This window comes from Musa acuminata, chromosome BXJ2-7 (genome assembly GCF_036884655.1).
Source record: "Musa acuminata AAA Group cultivar baxijiao chromosome BXJ2-7, Cavendish_Baxijiao_AAA, whole genome shotgun sequence".
In the NCBI taxonomy this organism is placed as follows: Eukaryota; Viridiplantae; Streptophyta; class Magnoliopsida; order Zingiberales; family Musaceae; genus Musa; species Musa acuminata.
Window position 1 is genome coordinate 22,156,576 of NC_088344.1, and position 21,131 is coordinate 22,177,706.

The 21,131-nt window shown below is 42.3% G+C and overlaps 1 long non-coding RNA gene across 1 annotated transcript; it reads right to left on the minus strand.

The window, feature by feature from the left end:
* Nucleotides 1–18,512: 18,512 nt before the first annotated feature.
* LOC135616159 (uncharacterized) lies at nt 18,513–19,709 on the minus strand. The gene is made up of 3 exons (XR_010488287.1): nt 19,507–19,709; nt 19,229–19,384; nt 18,513–18,867 (listed from the first exon to the last, which is right to left on the minus strand). It is a non-coding gene; the product is annotated as an uncharacterized LOC135616159 (long non-coding RNA).
* Nucleotides 19,710–21,131: the final 1,422 nt, after the last annotated feature.

Below are 21,131 nucleotides of genomic sequence, written 5' to 3' on the forward strand. Positions count from 1 at the left end.
CAGAGTTTTCCAATAAGTGTAGCCCGTCCCATTGAAAAAGGGAGGACGGATGAGAGAGTTCCCCTCTTGAATGCCGTAAAGAGCCATTTCTCTTGGGTGTTAAACCAATTGAGAAATAATGAGGCTTTGATACCAATTGTTAGGATCGAAGCGGGACTAAGAGGGGGGGAGTGAATTAGTGCAGCGGATTAAAACTCATAAGTTTGAAAACGATTTCATAAATGCGTAGAGATTTCGATTCAACAATGAATGACTTGGTGAAAGTAACTCGAGTAAAGTAAGAAGATAAAAACCAAAAGCTTGCTGCTATGTAAATAATGGTTTAAGAAAGGTAAACACTCACACATTCAAGGAACACACCAATTTAAAGTGGTTCGGTCAAAATGACCTACATCCACTTGCGAAGCCTTCTTCGATGAGGCTCCCAACTTCCACTAACAAATCGCTTTGAAGGGGAAGGACAAATACCCCTCTTATAACCTTTTACAAGTGGTTCACACTCTTACAAATTTTCAATAAGAAAGGAGGTGAACACTCAAGCATTGAAAACAAGACTTGCTAAAGACTTTGCTAAGGCTTTATCTCAATCTCTAACTTTTCAAAGGATTTTATTCTCTAATGAGAATTGAGGGGTATTTATAGGCCCCAAGAGGATTCAAATTTGGACTATAAATTTTGAATTCTCTTGGGTTCCCGAGGCTGGCGGTGCCACTGCCTGTTAGTGGAGGTGCCACCGCCTGTTAGTGTACTAGCGGTGCCACCGCCCAGTCCGACGGTACCAACGCCCGATCCTCGAGTTCTGGGCAGTGCCACAGCCCAGTCCAGCGGTTCCACCGCCCGATCCTACGGGTCGCTAGATGGGTTTCAAATCTGGCCCAAAATAAGTAATATCGGGCCCAATTGGCCCCTAACCAAGATATAAGATTATCCCTTAATCCTAACCCTAATTACATGCAAACTATGCAACTGAAAACATAGTCGTAAGTAAGTTTTCAACCGACAAACGTCGAGTCTCCTTCCGGTAAGCTTTCCGGTGATCTTCCGGCGGACTTCTGATATACCCTCGGATTTCTTCCGACAGATTCCCAACAGGCTCCCGATCTTGTGGCGAGTTCAGCGAGTAGCCAAGCCTTCTCGGTGATCTCCACAAACCTTCGACGATCTCTTCAATGGACTTTTGAAAACTCCGACAAGTCCCCGATTTCTTCTCGGTTGCTTTCGGCAACAACTCCGACGAATCTTCGGACTCTCGAACACCCATCAAACTTGACTCCGGTAGGCTTGCTTTATGTCTTCAAGCTATCGTAGTTAATCCTGCACATGTAAAACAAAAGTTCGATCTAGACAATTACTCCTAAGCAATTAATCAAGTTGTCTGGCATGTCATTGGTCCCTCGACGCTTCGTTCGATTATTCGGCGCATCATCCTCTCTTACGGCCTATTGCCCAATCGGCCAGTTGACTCCACAACTCTGATATCCTTGGCGCATTACCCGCTCTTCTTGGTCCGATGCCCAAATCCATGGCTCAAAGCCTTCTATCGATACATCGACCGATCCACTGGCTCGACGTCCAATCTTCTAACATGTTCCTCCGGCACAACATGATTTTTCTGCTTTAATTGTCTCATCCTGATTGAAGCATCCTGCATCACTCAAAATGCATATTAAATCATAAACACATATCAAGTGGTTTTATTATCAAAATACGAGATTCAACACCTTCTTAGGCACCAACAAGGCGAGAACTGCACAAGGACTCATGCTCTCCCGAATTAACCCCTTTTTCACAAATTCATCAACTTACTTTTGAAGTTCTTCATGCTCCTTGGGACTCATTTTGTATATTGTTTTATTAGGTAGAATAGCCACCGAAATAAGATCAATATGATGTTGGATGTCTCTCAAAGGTGGAAGGCCATGTGGAATCTCTTCCGGTATAATATCTTGAAATTCCTCTAGGATTGGTTTCATGATTGTCGATGTCTCCTTATGTTGTTGTTAGAACCCTTGCAAATTCTAAACTTGGAGTTGATATCTTTAGGGGATTGGCCTCCTTGGAACTCTATAGGGGTTCCTCCCTCCAAGTTGCTGCTCAAAGGCTGCAGAAAAGATTCATCTATTGCTTATCAAAAGAGGATGAATACATGACTATTTATAGGGTTTCAGAACCCTAACTCCTAATAGGACTCCTACTCAAGACTTCTACTCAATTAAGACTCCTACTCAAGACTCCTAATAGGACTCCTAATCAAGACTTCTACTCAATTAAGACTCCTACTCAAGACTCCTATTCCTTTACAACTCCTAATTCTTCTCTAAGAAATAACCTCCAAACCCTAGCAGACCACTTCACCTCTTTAATAGGGGTCGGCTTAGGTAGATTTTACATGAATACCCCTCTCTATTAGGACTCTCCTAGCTAGAGTCCTAATAGACCCACCATTTTCAAATTAGCCTTGTCCTCGAGGCTGATAATCTATGAATTCTAGAAATTTGATCTTCAAGTCATCATAGTTCTCCCAAGTGGCACCTTATGTTGGTAAGTTTGCCTACTGTATTAGCACTTTAGTAGTGGGTCATCGTCGTCGAGTCACGATCCGTCGATCAACAATGACACTAGACTAGGTATGGAGTTCTCCTTGGGTAGTCATATTTGGTGGGTGGCTTTGGGCTGTCTCCAAGCACTTGTTTACCACTTCCGTCTGACCATCGGTTTGCGGGTGATACACCGTACTCCTTTTCAATTTAGTGCCCTTATAGCATAATTCATTTGAGTCCCAATTGTAATGAGCCACGGAGCTTAGTGCTTCCTCCAATTTTTTTATGATCTTATTGGTCTCTAGATCTTCCTGCCATTCCCTCTTAATATCCTTAGGGAAGTTGTTAGTCGAAAGTGAAATGGCCGAAAATTCAGCTAGCTTGGGTAGCCGTGAAAGCGCATCTTATTGTATCTCAGATTTTGATGATGAAGTCAATTGTCATTTGTTATCTAATCCATATATTAAGATAAGTGTGCAGGATTAACTATGATGAAAGTAAGACATGTAGCAGGAGTTGAGCCGGAGTCAAAGACTATGATCACGTTGGGAGTTCGAGAGCTCAACGGAAGTCCGGACGGTCGTCGGAGGTTCTGCGGGAACAAATCCGAGAATTCCAGGAGCTTGCCAAAAGAAGCTCGTCAAAACTCGCCAAGTGGATCGTCGCAAGTCCAGGAGTTTGCCAGAAGTTCATCGGAGCATCGCCGGAGGTTCATCGGATGTTCGCCGGAAGTTCGCCGGAAGAAGTGACTGACGCACCGTAGCAAGCTGTAGTAAATGTCTTAAGAATTGTCATAGTTAGCATGTTGATTAAGTTAGAAATGGGAGGTGATCCCATTAACTTAATCTTGGGGCAATTGGGCCCTTGACAAACCCAAATTGGGTTGAATGGATCAGCCCATTCGGACCCAGATTTCTTGGCCAAAGGTGGCACCACCTGGGTCGGCGGTGGCACCGCCCAGGGCTCAGTCTCCGAGCTTTGGCTGGGCGGTGCAACCGCCTCTGACAAAGGTGGAACCGCCTGAGCTCGGTCTCCGAGCTCTAGTTGGGCGGTGCAACCGCCCTAGTCAAGCGGTGGCACCGCCTGAGCTCGGTCTCCGAGCTCTGGCAGGTGGTGCAACTGCCCCTGACAGGAGGTGGCACCGCCCAAAGGCTCAGTCTTCGAGCTCTGCTAGGCGGTGCAACCGCCCTAGTCAGATGGTGCAACCGTCAGACCCCAGAATTCTGGGAATTGGTAGTTTTGAGCTCGGAATTCAAACTAGGTTGGAGCCTATAAATACCCCACCCTTTCAACAATGAAAGGGTAACAAAAACACACCGAAATCCTGATCTTATTATGTGATTTTTAGAGCTCAAAAGTATTATAAAGGCCAAAAGTTCTTCTCTCCCTTTTCTTCCAAGTTCTGATCTTTCAAGAGAGGAGAGAAAATTCTCTAAGGGTTGTCTCCTAAGCCCGTCAAAAGGAGTGAAACTGTAAAAGGGTGGCTGGCCTTCGCCTATTAAAGGAAGGCCTCTAGTGGACGTCGGTGGAGGAAGCCAGAAGTGGATGTAGGTCAAGATTAACCGAACCACTCTAAAATTGCGATGCTCTCTGGTTTGCATTTACTTTGAGCATATTATCTTTACTACAAACCTCCTCAATAGCTTACTGCCTACTGCGCATTTACGATCGTGTTTCAAAGTTCAGTATTTTCTGAATCGGTGTTTAGACGTAAATCAGTTTTATCGTACGAATATCATATTTTAGTTTATGCTTACATTCTAATTTCCATCATAACTGCAAACTGCCTTTATAGATTTGCTTTAACTGCATCTCGCTTGATCACAAGTTAAAGTGATTTATGAATCGGGTTTTCTATCGAAATCACTTTTATCGTACGAACACAGTTTTAATCGTCAAAAGTTTTCTACTGCACTAATTCACTCCCCCCCCCCCTCCTCTTAGTGCTCTTGATCCTAACAATTGGTATCAGAGTGGGGTTAACTCTCAAACGGATAAAAACCCAAGAGAGATGGCATATGTCGGAAACCAAGAGGGCCATTCTATTACATGTCCACCCATGTTCAATAGGATGGACTACACCTATTGGAAGACCCGAATGAGGATCTTCCTTATTTCAATGGATTTTGAACTTTGGAATCTTGTCGAAAATGGATTTTCGAAGTCTTCTCTTCCAATGATCGATTGGAATGAATTAGAGAAGAAGACTTTCACTCTTAATGCAAAGGCTATGAATGCCTTATTTTGTGCGCTTGATAAAAATGAGTTTAATCGTGTTTTGGTTTGTGAAACAACGTTTGATATTTGACATATACTCGAAGTGACTCACGAAGGCACAAGTAGAGTGAAAGAGTCAAAAATCAATCTTTTGATACACTCTTTCAAACTTTTCCGAATGAAACCGAGCGAGAATATTGGCGACATGTACACCTGTTTCACGGATGTCGTCAATGGTCTAAAAGGACTCGGCAAAAGTTTTTATGATTTTGAGCTCGTAAATAAGATTCTAAGATCCCTTCGTAAGAGTTGGGACCCTAAAGTCACTGCTATTCAAGAGGCTAAAGATTTAAACAACTTTCCTCTTGAAGAACTAATCGGGTCATTAATGACCTATGAAATGACATACAAGGCTCATAAAGAGCAAGAAGACATCCTTCCAAAGAACAGGAAGGATATGACACTTAGAACTTTAGATGACCACTTGAGAGAAAACTCAAGTGATGAGGACTGTGATGATGACTTGGCACTTCTAACAAGGAAATTCAAAAAATTCATTAAGAGAAACAAGTTTAAAAATGACACAAAAAATAAACTTGAACCCAAAAAGGACTAAGTTATTTGCTATAAGTGCAAAAAGCCGGGACACTACAAAAGTGATTGTCCCCAAGCCAAGAAGATAACATCAAAGAAGAAGGCACTCAAAGCAATGTGGGATGACTCGAGCGCGTCCCAAGAAGAGGAGTCCAACACCGAGCAAGTTGCTCATTACGCCTTAATGGCCATTTGAGAGGAGGTAACGAATTTAATTGATGAAGATTTATTATTTGACGAACTATTAAATGCCTTCCATGACTTATTTGATGAATGCAAGATTATTAGTAGAAAATACAAATTACAAAAAAAGGAGCATGATAGTCTTGCTTGTAATTTCGATAAGTTAAAAACTGAATATCATAATAGTTTAGGTTCTTGTATAAAATGCCATGATCTAGAAACTATCCAAAAGGAAAACTTGCTACTTAAGGATACCTTGAAGAAATTCGAGGTTGGTAGCAAGTCTTTGAACATGATCCTTACAAATAAGGGTCACGTTCCCAAAAGAAGTGGAATCAGATTTGTGAGAAATCCTCACCAAAATCCAACCACCTTCATAAAAGGCCCCATCCTACATGTTCGACACCAAAGCAAATGTAACTTTTGTTGCAAACATGGACACAAAACGCATTATTGTCCATTCAAGAAAATTAGTCCGAACAAATTAATTTGGGTTCCTAAAGGAACCATGATAAACTCTATGCAACATAATAAACGATGTAGATCAGTTTTTGAGGCACCCAAAAGTAAATGGGTACCTAAAAATTATCCTTTCTTGTAGAGACATACACCATCACAAGCTAGGAGCAAGAGATGGTACCTTGATAGTGGATGCTCAAGGCATATGACCGGAGAACCATCTCAATTCTCTAAGCTCACTAGCATAGACGAAGGCTATGTCACCTTCGGAGACAACAAGGGTAAAATCATTGGCAAAGGAACCATAGGTAACAAATCCAACTTCTTTATTGAAGATGTTTTGTTAGTTGATGGTTTAAAACATAACCTCTTGAGTATTAGTCAATTATGTGATAAAGGATATATCGTCAAATTCGAATCTAATGCTTGCATCATTGAAAAACCATACAAAAACACATCTATGATTGCATTAAAACAGAATAACGTATACACCATTAACATCAATGATCTTTGCAATGAAGTATGTTTCTCAGTTTTGAATAAGGATGCTTGGCTTTGGTATAGGAGATTAGGTCATGCTAGCATGAAACTAATCACTCAAATATCATCCAAAAAACTTGTACGAGGAATTCCTCACATCAAGTTCATCAAAGATAATGTGTGTGATGCTTGTCAATTAGCAAAACAAATTAAGAGTAGTTTCAAATCTAAGAATCAAATAAGCACATCTAGGCCCTTACAATTGATCCATATGGACTTGTTTAGAACAATCTCTACATCAAGCCTAGGAGGTAGCAAATACACCTTTGTCATTGTAGATGACTATAGTAGATTGTTAGGACTCTAGCTAGGAGAGTCCTAATAGAGAGGGACATTCATGTAAAATCTACCTAAGCTGACCCCTATTAAAGAGGTGAAGAGGCCGGCTAGGGTTAGGAGGATGTTTCTTAGAGAAGAATTAGGAGTTGTAAAGGAATAGGAGTCTTTCGCACGACATCAAGAGGAGCGATTGAATCATGAAACTTGGAGGACTAGAGTTGCTCCTCAACCAGAAATACTAAAGCCCTTAGCCCCCCCTACTATCAATCGAGTCCCTGCACCAAAGAGGTTGACAAGAGAAGAGCTTCGGGAGCAATCTGCGAAGCGGTTATGCTGGCATTGCGGCGAGCCTTGGAGTTACAAGCATTGCTGTAGAAAAGGGAGACTTCTTTTGATTGAACCAATAGAAGAAGAGGTCATTGAGCATTCAAAAGAGAGCCTTAAACATAACGAAGAAGATGCGGAAGAAGAGCCACAATCGACCGACGTTACAGTACACACACTAGCTGGCTACTTAAACCCGCAAACGATGAAAGGGAGACTTCTTGTGATTGAACCAATAGAAGAAGAGGTCATTGAACATTCAGAAGAGAACCTTGAACATAAAGAAGATGCAGAAGAAGAGCCACAACCGACTGACGTTACAGTATACGCACTAGCCGACTACTCAAACTCGTAAACGATGAAAGTTGGAGGCCTTCTCAAACAATAACCGATCACTGTTCTCATCGACACGGGCAGTACTACTAACTTCCTACATAGTAAGCTTGCTGTTTGGATAGCATTACCTATCGAGAATCACTGCAGGTTTGATGTTAAGGTCACCGATGGACGGATTTTGAATTGTGATCGTAGGCGCCCGCAGGAGAAACTATTGCTGCAGGACCAAGAGATAATTACAAATTTCTTCCTTCTCCCTCTTAACAATCATGAGGCCATGCTCAGAATTAAATGGTTGATGACATTAGGTGATATTTCTTGGAATTTTAGGAAACTAATTATGAAATTTTACAGTAAGGAGAAACAGATGACATTGCACAGGAAACGTGGGGCCGACATAATAACGATTTGCACACAACAAATAGAGAAGGTTTTGCATAAAGCATATAGTGGCTTTTTGGTACAACTTGAGCAGCAAACTAAGAGAGAGCCAACAAAATTTGAAGATCCAAATCTACTTCCTTTGCTTGCTGAATTTTCAAATATATTTGACGAACTGCGTAACCTACCTCTTACCCGTCGGCATGATCATTGTATAACGATTCTTCCAGACAAATCTTCAGCAAATGCTCAACTATATCAGTATCCACATCTCTAGAAGGATGAAATAGAAAGGATTGTAAAAGAGATGCTTGAAACAGGAGTTATTCGGCCAAGTTGCAACCTCTACTCTTCACCGGTGCTACTTGTACGCAAGAAGGACGGAACAAGGTGAATATGTGTTGATTACAGAGCTATCAATGGCATAACCATCAAGGACAAATACCTTATTCCAATAGTAGATGAATTGCTAGATGAAAGGGAGCACAAATCTTCACAAAGATGGACATTTGATCTGGGTATCATCAAGTACGAGCGTGTGAAGAAGACATACCGAAAACCACCTTTTGAACACATAATAACCACCACGAATTTTTGCTTTCTTCAACAGAAGGTGGAATATCTTGGGCATATCATATCAGAGGAAGGTGTGGCAGTGGACCCCTTCAAAATTGGAGCAATGCAAAACTGGCCGACCACGAGAAACATAAAATTGCTATATGCCTTTTTGGGTTTAACAGGTTACTACCGCAAGTTCATGAAAAACTATGGAAAGATCAATGCACCACTTACTTCCTTATTGGAAAAAGATGTCTTCCAATGGTTGGACAGAGCCTTCGCTTCCTTCGACAAACTTAAGGCAGCCATTGTTGAATCTCGTATTTTGATGATGAAACTACTTGATATATGTTTCTGATTTAATCTACGTTTTGAGTGACATAGGATGCTTCGATCAGGATGAGACAATTAAAGTAGGAAAATCATGTTGTGCTGGAGGAACATGTCAGAAGATTGGACGTCGGGCCGGTGGATCAATCGACGTATCGACAGAAGGCTTCGGGCCGTGGACTCGGGCATTGGGCCAAAAAGAGCGGGTATTGTGCCAAGGATATCGGAGTTGCGGAGTTAACTGGCCGATTGGGCAATAGGCTGCAGGAGAGGACGATGCACCGAAGAATCGGACGAAGCGTCGAGGGACCAATGACATGCTGGACAACTTGGTTAATTGCTTAGGATTAATTGTCTCGATCGAAGTTTTATTTTAAGTGTGCAGGATTAACTACGATGGAAGAAAGACATGCAGCAGGAGTTGCGCCGGAGTCAAGACAATGATTATGTTGGGAGTTCGAGAGTTCGACGGAAGTTCGGACAGTCATCGAAGGTTCTGTGGGAACAAATCTGAGAAGTCCATAAGCTTGCCAAAAGAAGCTCGTCGGAACTCGCCAAGTGGATCGTCGCAAGTCCAGGAGTTTGCCGGAAGTCTGTAGGAGCATCACCGAGGGTTCATCGAATGATCGACGGAAGTTCGCCGGAAACTCACCGGAAGAAGCGATTGACGCACTGGAGCAAGCTGCAGAAATTATCTTAGGATTTATCATAGTTAGCACAATGATTAAGTTGGAAATGGGAGGTGATCCCATTAGCTTAATCTTGGGGCAATTGGGCCCCTGAAAAACCCAAATTGGGCCGAATGGATCTACCCATTCGGACCCTGATTGCTGTGGGAGGTGCAACCGCCCAAGCCAGGAGGTAGCACCGCCTGGGCTAAGTCTCCCAGGGAGACTAGGCGGTGCAACCATGTTAGAACCCTTTCAGATTCTAAACTTGGGGTTGATCTCTTTAGGGGATCGGCCTCCTTGGAACTCTATAGGGGTTCCTCCCTCCAAGTTACTGCTCAAAGGCTGCAGAAAAGATTCATCTATTGCTTAAGAAAAGAGAAGGAATACATGGCTATTTATAGGGCTTCTAAACCCTAACTCCTAATAGGACTCCTACTTAAGACTCTTACTTCTAACCAACTCCTAATATGACTCATACTCAAGACTCCTATTCCCTTACAACTCCTAATTCTTCTCTAAGAAAAAACCTCCTAACAGAATGTCCCTTTCAATTAGGACTCTCCTAGTTAGAGTCCTAACAGAGTGTCCCTCTCAATTAGGACTCTCCTAGCTAGAGTCCTAACAGAATGTCTCTCTCAATTAGGACTCTCCTAGCTAGAGTCCTAACAGACCCGCCCTCTTCAAATCAGCCTTGTCCTCAAGGCTGAGATTCCATGAACTCAGGGAACCGGGTCTTCAGCTCCTCATATGGTTCCCATGTGGCGTCTTCAAGTGGTAGATTATTCCAATGCACTAGTACTTCAGTAGAGGGATGTCAGTGACGCATCACGATCCTACGATCGAGGATGGCCTGTGGCTGGGCTTGAATAACTCCAACCTCAGTTGTGTTGGGCAGTTGGATCTGGGGTGACTCGTGTTCTCCCAACTTGAGCTTTAGGCATGATACGTGGAAGACAGGGTGAATTTTGGCATCTTCAGGTAATTTAAGTCTGTATGCCACGGCTCCAATACGCTTTGTGATCTGATAGGGCCCATAAAAACGTGGGGATAGCTTCATGGAGGCTCGAGTGTTGATAGAGAGTTGCTTGTATGGTTGTAGGCGAAGATAAACCCAATCTCCCACTGAAAATTCTCTTTCACTTCGTCGTGTGTCGGCTTGCTGCTTCATTCTGGCTTGAGCGGTAGAGAGATTATCTTTTAACAATTGTAAGAGTTTGTCCCTATCAATCAATTCTTGGTCAACCTGATCTACCTTGGCCGAGCCAATTACATACTTTGGAATCACAGGTGCTGGTCGACCATACAATGCTTCATAAGGGGCACATTTTGTAGATGAATGATATGTAGTATTATACCACCATTCAGCCCAAGGAAGCCATTTTGCCCACTCTTTTGGTCGGTCGCTAGCGAAACACCGGAGGTACGTCTCTAAGCACCTATTTACCACCTCTATTTGGCCATCAGTTTGTGGATGATATGCTGTGCTCATCTTGAGTTTGGTGCCTTGTAACTGAAATAACTCGGTCCAAAATTTACAAGTGAAGATCCTGTCACGATCACTTACGATGGACCTTGGCATCCCATGCAGTTTAACAATATTTTCTATGAAAATCTAAGCAATACTAGCAGCAGTGTAGGGATTTCTCACAGCACAAAAATGAGCATATTTCGTAAGTCGATCAACCACCACGAGAATCGTGCTTTTACCTTTGGAAGATGGCAGCCCTTCAATGAAGTCCATAGAGATGTCAATCCACACTGAGTCTGGTATGGGTAGTGGTTGTAGCTTCCCTGGATTTGCCACAGTTTCACCCTTGTGCTGTTGACATACATCACATTGTGCCACATATTCAGCAATAATTTTTTTCATCCCTCTCCAATAAAAATTTTGCTTCACTCTTTTGTAGGTTCTTAGGAATCCAGAGTGCCCTGCTGAAGGTATAGAGTGCATTTCATGCAAGATGATTGCGATGCAAGGGGAGTCAGGTATAAGCACAATGCGACCTTTGTAGCGTAAATCCCTCGAATCCCAAGTGTAGTGGGCTATTGCACTTGGATCCTCCTCCAATTTTTTTATGATCTTGCTGATCTCTGGATCCTTCTTCCATTGTTCCCTAATGTCTTCGAGGAGACCGGTGGTAGGAAGGGAGATGGTTGAAACCTTAGCTTGTTCAGGTAGCCGTGAGAGTGCATCTACAACAACGTTTTCTTTCCCCTTTTTGTAAATAATTTCATAATCAAATCCAAGAAGTTTGGTTACCCATTTTTGCTGCTCAGGGGATGATATCTTTTGCTCCAAAAAGTACTTTAGGCTTTTATGGTCAGTTTTAATTTGAAATCGCCGGCCGATCAGGTAGGGTCTCCACCTCGTTACTACGTGTACAATGGCAAGCATCTCCTTATCATATACTGACATATTTTGATGGGAGGGAGATAATGCCTTGCTAGTGTATGCGAGTGGTCGACCATTTTGCATGAGAACGGCTCCAATTCCGACTCCAGATGCGTCGGCCTCAATGATGAAGGGTCTATTGAAATCTGGTAGCGCAAGCACCAGCGTCGTTGTCATGGCTGCTTTAAGTTTGTCGAAAGCAGCAGAGGCTTTGTCCGACCATTGGAAAGCATCTTTTTTCAGTATAGAAGTGAGTGGTGCATTGATCTTCCCATAGTCCTTAACAAATTTTCAGTAGTAGCCCGTTAGTCCAAGGAACCCCCGTAGTAATTTCACGTTTGTAGGTTTCGGCCAGCCTTGCATTGCCTCAATTTTTGTTGGGTCTACCGCCACTCCTTCTTCTGATATTATATGCCCAAGGTACTCTACTTTTTGCTGGAGAAAGCTACACTTTGGTTGCTTAACAAAAGGAGTATTCTCCCGAAGAGTCGTCAAAATAATCCGTAAATGCTGAAAGTGAGTCTCAAGAGAAGGGCTGTAAACGAGAATATCATCGAAAAATACCAGCACAAATTTACAAAGAAAGCTCCGAAATATATCATTCATGAGACTTTGAAAGGTTGAAGGAGCATTAGTAAGTCCAAAAGGCATTACCAAGAATTCATAATGGCCATCATGTGTGCGAAATGCAGTTTTTGGAATGTCATCGTTACATACCCGAATTTGGTGGTAATCGGATCGGAGGTCCAACTTCGTGAAGACTCGAGCTCCTTTCAATTCATCAAGAAGTTCATCCACCACTGGTATTGGGTATTTGTCCATGACGGTGATGCCATTTAAAGCTCGGTAGTCGATGCACATCCGCCAAGTTCCATCCTTCTTGCGTACAAGTAGCACCGGTGAGGAATAGGGGCTGCAACTTGGTCGAATCACCCCTGTTTCAAGCATCTACTTTACGATCTTTTCAATTTTATCTTTCTGGAGGTGAGGATATCGGTATGGTCGGGTGTTCGCTGGTGGCTTGCCCGGAAGGATTGGAATTCGATGGTCATGTTGCCGAGAAGGAGGAAGACCGCGCGGTTCGACAAATATGTCGGCAAATTCAGTAAGCAATTGGGCAAGATTTTGATCTTCAAATTCTATTTTCTTCCCCTCTGGTTGCTGCTGGTGGTGCATCAAAAAGGCACCATTTACCATGTGTAAAACTTTCTCCATTCTTTGGGTCGAAATAGTGGTAACGTTGCTTCCGCGCTTCTCGCGTAGGATGATCTGTTTGCCCTTACAGTAGAATTTCATAATTAATTTAGAAAAGTTCCAAGAGACATCACCTAGTGTAGTCAGCCATTCTATACCAAGCACTGCTTCATAGTCATCGATTGGTAGGAGGAAGAAATCGGTGATAATTTCTTGGTCTTGTAGTAATAGTTTCACCTGCGGGCATCTTTGGTCGCACTTTAGGATTCTACCGTCGGCAACCTTTACATCGAACTTGCTGCAACCTTCAATATGCAGTGCCATCCGAGCAGCAACCTTACTATTCAGGAAGTTATTAGTGCTACCCATGTCGATGAGAACAGTGATCGGCTATTGTTTGAGAAGGCCTCCAACTTTCATCGTTTGCGGATTTGAATAGCCGACTAGTGCGTGTACCGTAAAGTCGGTCGGCTGTGGCTCTTCTTCCATATCTTCTTCTTCATGTTCAAGGCTCTCTTCTAGATGTTCAATGACCTCTTCTTCTATTGGTTCAATCATAAGAAGTCTACCTTTTTTACAGTGATGCTCGCGGCTCCACGGCTCGTCGCAATGCCAACATAACCCCTTCGCAGATCGCTCCCGAAGTTCTTCTCTTGTTAACCTTTTCGTTGCAGGGACTCAGTTGATAGTAGGGGGGGCTGAGGGCTTTAGTATTGCAGGTCGTGGAGTGATCCTTGTCCTCCGGGCTTCATGGTTCAATCTCTCCTCTTGAAGTCATGAGAAAGAGATGGCTACCATAAGCGTGTATGGTTGTCGCGCCTTAGCTTCTCCCCGGATCTCCGGCTTTAAGCCCTCAATAAAAGTCCCCAATAACTATTTTTCAGACCAATCACGAGTTTGATTAGATAATGTTTCAAACCTGGTTTGGTACTCCTGAATGGTGGAGGTTTGTCGGATCTTTGCTAGTTGTCCGTCAATGTTCTCGTAATAAGTTGGTCCGAAGCGGATCAGTAGTCCTTCTTTGAATTGTCGCCATGAAAGGGCTCCATAAGTGTGTTCAAACCAGTCAAACCATTGTATGGCATCCCCTTCAAGATGTATAGCTGCAATTTCCACCATGGATGCATCCGCAGTTTTATGGTACCGAAAATATCGCTCAGCGCGCGAGATCCAACCAATTGGGTCTCCTTCTTCCCATCTAGGGAAGTCCACTCTCATGCGCGAATAGTTGGGGTCGGTCATAGAGCCTCCCCTCTCTTGGAAGTCATCTCTTTGGGCATGATGTGATTGGTTAGAGCTCTCTCCTTGATGTGATTTCTTCGGGCTTGGTGGTCGGCCCAAACTGAATTCGGTAAGGAGAGTCCGAATCTTATCCTCCATTCGTGCCTCAAAGGCTTCAAATTTAGCATTGATTGCCTCCTCAGATGCCATAGTATATGACTCCAAATCTGTGATGTTAAGATCTCTCTTTTGTTGACGAGTTAAAGGCATGTATAGGTTTGATAGAAATCAGTGAAAGTTTGCTGCAGAATTGTGTTGTCTTGTAAGAGCAGAATTATCGTCGAAGAAACAACGATTTCTCGACGAAATCTCCACAAAAAATTTGAGAGATTTGAGGAGAGAGTTGACAACAATATCTCAGTTTATATGATAGCAAGGATGTCCATCAAGAAAATTTCGACAGTAACAGCAAGAAAATTGGCGTAAGTTGCGATAGCAGAATTCTCGTCGAAAAATTTCAACAACTTACGATGAAAATTTGCAGCAATATAGGAACGAAATTTTTTTTTTTTTTTTTGGATTTTCGGATAGGGATAAATAAATTGCAGCAGCAGTAAGGTAGGAAACCAGAACCTATTGCAATTCACGGGGAGATCAAAGGTTGATTTGCGGTGGTGGAGATGATGGTGGAATTCGGCGACGATCTTTTAAGCAATTGTGGGAATTGCTTTGGATGGTTGTGGAGGGTTGATGGATGGCTGTGGAAGGGCAGCGAGACGCCAAGAACGCTGCTCTGATACCAGGTGTTAGAACCCTTTCAGATTCTAAACTTGGGGTTGATCTCTTTAGGGGATCGGCCTCCTTGGAACTCTATAGGGGTTCCTCCCTCCAAGTTGCTGCTCAAAGGCTGCAGAAAAGATTCATCTATTGCTTAAGAAAAGAGAAGGAATACATGGCTATTTATAGGGCTTCTAAACCCTAACTCCTAATAGGACTCCTACTTAAGACTCTTACTTCTAACCAACTCCTAATATGACTCATACTCAAGACTCCTATTCCCTTACAACTCCTAATTCTTCTCTAAGAAAAAACCTCCTAACAGAATGTCCCTTTCAATTAGGACTCTCCTAGTTAGAGTCCTAATAGAGTGTCCCTCTCAATTAGGACTCTCCTAGCTAGAGTCCTAACAGAATGTCCCTCTCAATTAGGACTCTCCTAGCTAGAGTCCTAACAAACCGCCCTAGCCAGGAGGTCGCACTGCCTGGGCTCAGTCTCCGAGCGAGACTGGGCGGTGCAACCTCCCCTGACAGGAGGTAGCACCGCTTGAGCTCAGTCTTCGAGCTCTGGCAGGCGGTGCAACCGCCCTAGTTAGGAGGTGCAACCGCTTGAGCTCGGTCTTCGAGCTTTGGCAGAGAGGTGCAACCTGTTGAATCTCGTATTTTGATGATGAAACTACTTGATATATGTTTATGACTTAATCTGCGTTTTCAGTGACGCAGGATGCCTCGATCAGGATGAGACAATTAAAGCAGGAAAATCATGTTGTGCCGGAGGAACATGTCAGAAGATTGGACGTCGGGCCGGTGGATCGGTCGACGTATCAACAGAAGGCTTCGGGCCGTGGACTCAGGCATCGGGCCAAGAAGAGCGGGTATTATGCCAAGGATATCGGAGTTGCGGAGCCAACTGGCCGATTGGGCAATAGGCCGCAGGAAAGGACGATGCGCCGAAGAATTGGACGAAGCATCGAGGGACCAATGACATGCCGGACAACTTGGTTAATTGCTTAGGATTAATTGTCTCGATCGAAGTTTTGTTTTACATATGCAGGATTAACAACGATGAAAGTAAGACATGCAGCAGGAGTTGCACCGGAGTCATGACAATGATCACGTTGGGAGTTCGAGAGCTCGACGGAAGTTCGGACAGTCATCGGAGGTTCTGCGGGAACAAATCCGAGAAGTCCAGAAGCTTGCCAAAGGAGCTCGTCGGAACTTGCCAAGTGGATCGTCGCAGTACAGGAGTTTGCCGGAAGTCCGCAGGAGCATCACCGAGGGTTCATTGAATGATCGACGGAAGTTCGCCGGAAACTCGTCGGAAGAAGCGAGTGACGCACCGAAGCAAGCTGCAGAATATGTCTTAGGAAATAATCGTAGTTAGCACTTTGATTAAGTTAGAAATGGGAGGTGATCCCATTAGCTTAATCCTGGGGCAATTGGGCCCCTGAAGAACTCAAATTGGGTCGAATGGTTCAACCCATTCGGACCCAGGTTGCTGTGGGAGGTGCAACCGCCCAGGCATGGAGGTAGCACCGCCCAGGCTATGTCTCCCAGCGAGACTGGGCAGTGCAATCGCCCCAGCCAAGAGGTGCAACCGCCCAGGGCTCAATCTCCGAGCGAGACTGGGCGGTGCAACCTCCTCTGTCAGGAGGTAGCACCGCCAAAGCTCAAGTTTCGAGCTTTGCCAGGCGGTGCAACCTCACCAGTCAGGCGGTGCAACCACCTGAGCTCGGTCTTCGAGCTCTGGCAGAGAGGTGCAATCGCCCCTGACAGAGGTAGCACCGCCCAGAGGCTCAGTCTTCGAGCTCTGCCAGGCGGTGCAACCGCCCCAGTCAGGAGGTGCAACCGCCTGATCCCGGAATTCCGGGATTTGATCGTTTTGAGCTCCAAATTTGAACTGGGTGGGGCCTATAAATACCCCACCCATTCAGCACTGAAAAGATACAGACACACACCGAATTCTTGATCTTTTCTGTGATTCTAAGAGCTCAAATTTGTGTAAAGTCCTAAAGTTCTCCTCTTTCTGTTCTTCAAGTCTTGAGTTGTAAAGAGAGGAGAGAAAGGTTCTGTAAGGGTTGTCTCCTGAGCCCGTCAAAAGGAGTAAAACTGTAAAAGGGCAGTTGGCCTTCGCCTATTGAAGGAAGGCCTCTAGTTGACGTCGGTGACCTCGTCGGTGGAGGAAGCCAAAAGTGGAGTAGGTCAAGACTGACCGAACCACTCTAAATCTCTGGTTTGCGTTTATTTTGAGCACTTTATCATTACTGCAAACCTCCTACATAGCTACTGCTCTCTGCGCTTTTACGAACAAGTTTCTAAGTTCTGATCTTTCCGAATCTGCATTCAGACGTAAATCGGTGTTTTCGTACGATCTTTACATTGCAGTTTACATTTACGTTTTGATTCTATTTATAACTGCAAACTGTCTTCTGCGCTTTTACGAACGAGTTTCTTTGTAGTTTACGTTTACGTTTTGATTCCATTTATAACCGCAAACTGCACTTAGACGCAATCTGCGCTTAGACGCAAACTGCGCTTAGACGCAAACTGCGCTTAGACGCAATATGAGCTTAGACGCAAATTGCGAATTAGAATACTTTTATGCTTATCTAAGGATTTAATAAGGGATACCAATATAATCTTTGCAACATTGCTGCCAACCATAGCTCTTTTTTTCTGCATCTTCCTTTCACGAACAAACAATCAGTCTTGTTCCAACTTCCAATGCTTGATAATCATCTCCCACAATCTCTTGAGCGTCTAATCTTAGTTGTTGGCATCACGTCTGATCACCATAAGCCAATGTTTCCTCACCATGTGAATTGATGAACTATGACCTGCCTTCTTCCTTTGATACATTTTTCTTGATCCCTTCAATACTGTGATAGAAAATAATATAGAACTTGTTGGTTCTTCATTTACTTGATGATATCATCCTCTGTACAGCTCAATGATGAGAAAGGGTCCAATTAGTGAACCTAAATAATTCTCACCATTGTTTTTGTTCTGAGTAAGGTTAGTATATTAGTTATAAAAGCTACTGTTTAAATTGACTTGAGAAGTAATTAATATAAAATAATTGATCAAGACATCAAACAAGAGCAATTAATGCCTGCGGGTAAGGATTGCCGAGTTTGAACTATTAATATAATGTGGAGGTAAAGTTTATCACAGGGCACAATTATGGTTCACAATAGAGATATTTCACGTGCCTGCAAGAAATATAGAGAAAAAGGTCATATTCATGAATAACCATAAGGATGAGGTGGTAATCCTTGCAGTTGCTTACAAGAAGCAAATCTGAACTACAGAATCTTTGGAAAAGGGAGCATAAGTTGTATACAATACCCTTCAGAAAGATGGGTGTTAGTATATTTTCTCGTACACATGTAGAACTTGAAGCAGGGATCCTTAATATCTCATCAGGCCCCAAGTTCTCCAAAAGCACGACAATGTTTCATCTTGTAAAACGGCAAAAGATGGACCAAAACAAAAAGTGCATAACAAATACAACCACTAGAAAGAATCAATACTGGATTATCAATTGACAGAAACAAGTAGCTTGCTTATAGTTCCATGTCCAAATTCTATTGCCAATAATAAAGGGTGGCTCAATAAGATTGTCATATAGGTAAATACACCCATGTAACATAAAGTACGTGAGTTACCAAGAAGCAACAAAGGCGATCATCCCAATTGTCCAGTTGGTGTCGGATGGATTTGGATATTTCTTGCAACATATACACCCAGCTACGGTGCTTATGATGGCCTGAGCTATCATAAGAGCCACTGCAGCTATAAGACCCAGAGCTAATGATGGGCTCCTTGGATATATGCATTGACCTAGTGTTAGATGTTTGTACATCAGAAACCTGCAAATAGAGATTGAAGGTAAAGACATCAACCGCTAACCAAGATTGCAACAGTCCCATGGCTTGATGAAGGTGTTCTAGACCAAGTGCAAGCTTGACCTGACACGACTTCCTCAAGGCCAATTAAAAAGATCCAATCTTTAAACACTACAAACACCCTAATGCGATAGAGAAAAAAAATATTATCCCTGAAGCCGGTTCCAAGATGATGAATTCATTATAGGACGAATGATAGGTGAATCAAGAGAAATCAACGGACCTTACCGACAAAACCTGACAACTGATAGCAATCAATAGTAATTCTAGTCCACCCTTACCGAAGAAAGAAAGACAACCAGGAATTCAAAGATCAGAACTTTACCACAGGAAACAGTAAAGATGCCTCGTAATCAACGAGATCCCGTCTTTAAAACCCTATAAAACCCTAACGCGATAGATGATGGCTTTCCAGTGGAGCGGCAGAGCAACCGATTCCACATGGTAGGTCAGGTGAAGAAAACCCAAAACCTTCATCGGTCTGCAAATACACCAAGAAATGTCGAGGACTAGCTAGCATGAGTTCGAGGAACGAAGGATAAGAATATCAACGAGCTCAGAAAAGAAGAATGCCAAAGAAGGGAGTGATTCGAGATAGCAAACCCTGATCCTTGTCGCCTCAGCAGCGAAGCCGAGCGTAGCAGAGAGAAGGCCAAGGAAGCTCACGGCTGCACAGATCATCACCACATTCTTCTCCATCGCCGGCGAACTCCTCCCTTCCTCGCTCCGAGGAACTTTGCGGGAGTGAAGACTGGCGTTTGCCTCGGTGGCAGTCTCAGCGGTCGACCCTCGGATGACGACATTAAAGAGAGACGCATCCAACTTTGACATACTAAATAAAAGATATTATTTTAAAAATAAAAATATTATCATATAAATGAATCTTAGTTTACTATTTTTATAATATTTAAATCAATTTTTAACTAATTATTTTGAAGATGTATAAGTTTAATTATATATTAATAATACTATTTTTTTGTAATGTTTAAAATTAAAATAATAATCGATTTAAGGGTCTCTACTAAATAAAAACCAAACAAAAAAGAATAAAATATGTGTCAATCAACCTTTTAATGATCCTTCTTATCATTTATAAAAAATTAACTGCTCTGCATAAAGAATACATAAATTGATTAATTTGACTTTGTAAAAAATATTTTTTTTGAAAAACTAGAATTCTTTGATTTGCATATGATAAGGCATTTGATTTTAACCTTTAAAACTTATTTTTTTTCTCATCTTTTTTGATAATATATACATAAGCCTTCAATAATTTCATTTTATTATTTATCATAAAAATATATCAAAAAATTCATCTACTCAAATAATTAATTTAACCATGATTCATATTTGGGTTGAAAAACACATATTTATCAACAATCTCTACTTCTAGAAAGAATTAAGAGACATAAGTATAAAAAAAAAAGGAACAACAAAAGAGTTGTCACAGATGTGAAAATAAAGCAAAAAAAAAAGAAAGATATTTGAGTTTTTTCTCTCTCAAGTATTTGGTATTTGAACTTAGCCAAGCCAGATTATTTTTATTGCACAGTTTAAGCTCATCATGTGTATGAGTTTGGATTCAAGCAAGATACTTGAAAATGCCAGTTTGGATTCAAAAAAAAAAAAAAAAAAGGTAAGAACACAGTTTGACTAAAATTGTTCTTGATGCTTTCAACATGTGTATGAGACAAATTCCTACTGCAGTCAACCATGCAGCAGCAACAAAATCATAATGCTTGAAGTTGCAGTTAAAAAACACAGGCATTGGCAGAGGTTATAAATGAAGACAAAACCAAGAATCCAATTCCAATGACTTAATGACTTTATCAAAATTTTGTGCTGCTGTCATCAAAATATTTTCATGGCAAAATTTTCTATCATCTACTACTTATCCCAATTAGCATCGGAAAAGATCTTTCTTTGCTCTTCTTCCCAGATCAGTTAATGCATGTCATTTCAAGCTTGAGTTCAACAGAGACCACTTCATTTACAGGAATCTCTATGCAAGTCATGGACACAATAATCCACCACATTCAGAGAGTACGCCATGAATTCAAACTTGAGTTCAACAGAGAGTTGATGATATTATAAATTTGAGAACCAAAAAATCATTACATTCCCGCAGTTGATATGGCAGAAAAGGAAGGCAAAAGACTATGTTGCAAATAAGGAAACAGAATTTTATTTGGAGGTAGCAAATGAGAATCTAATGAAAGAAGGAAAAA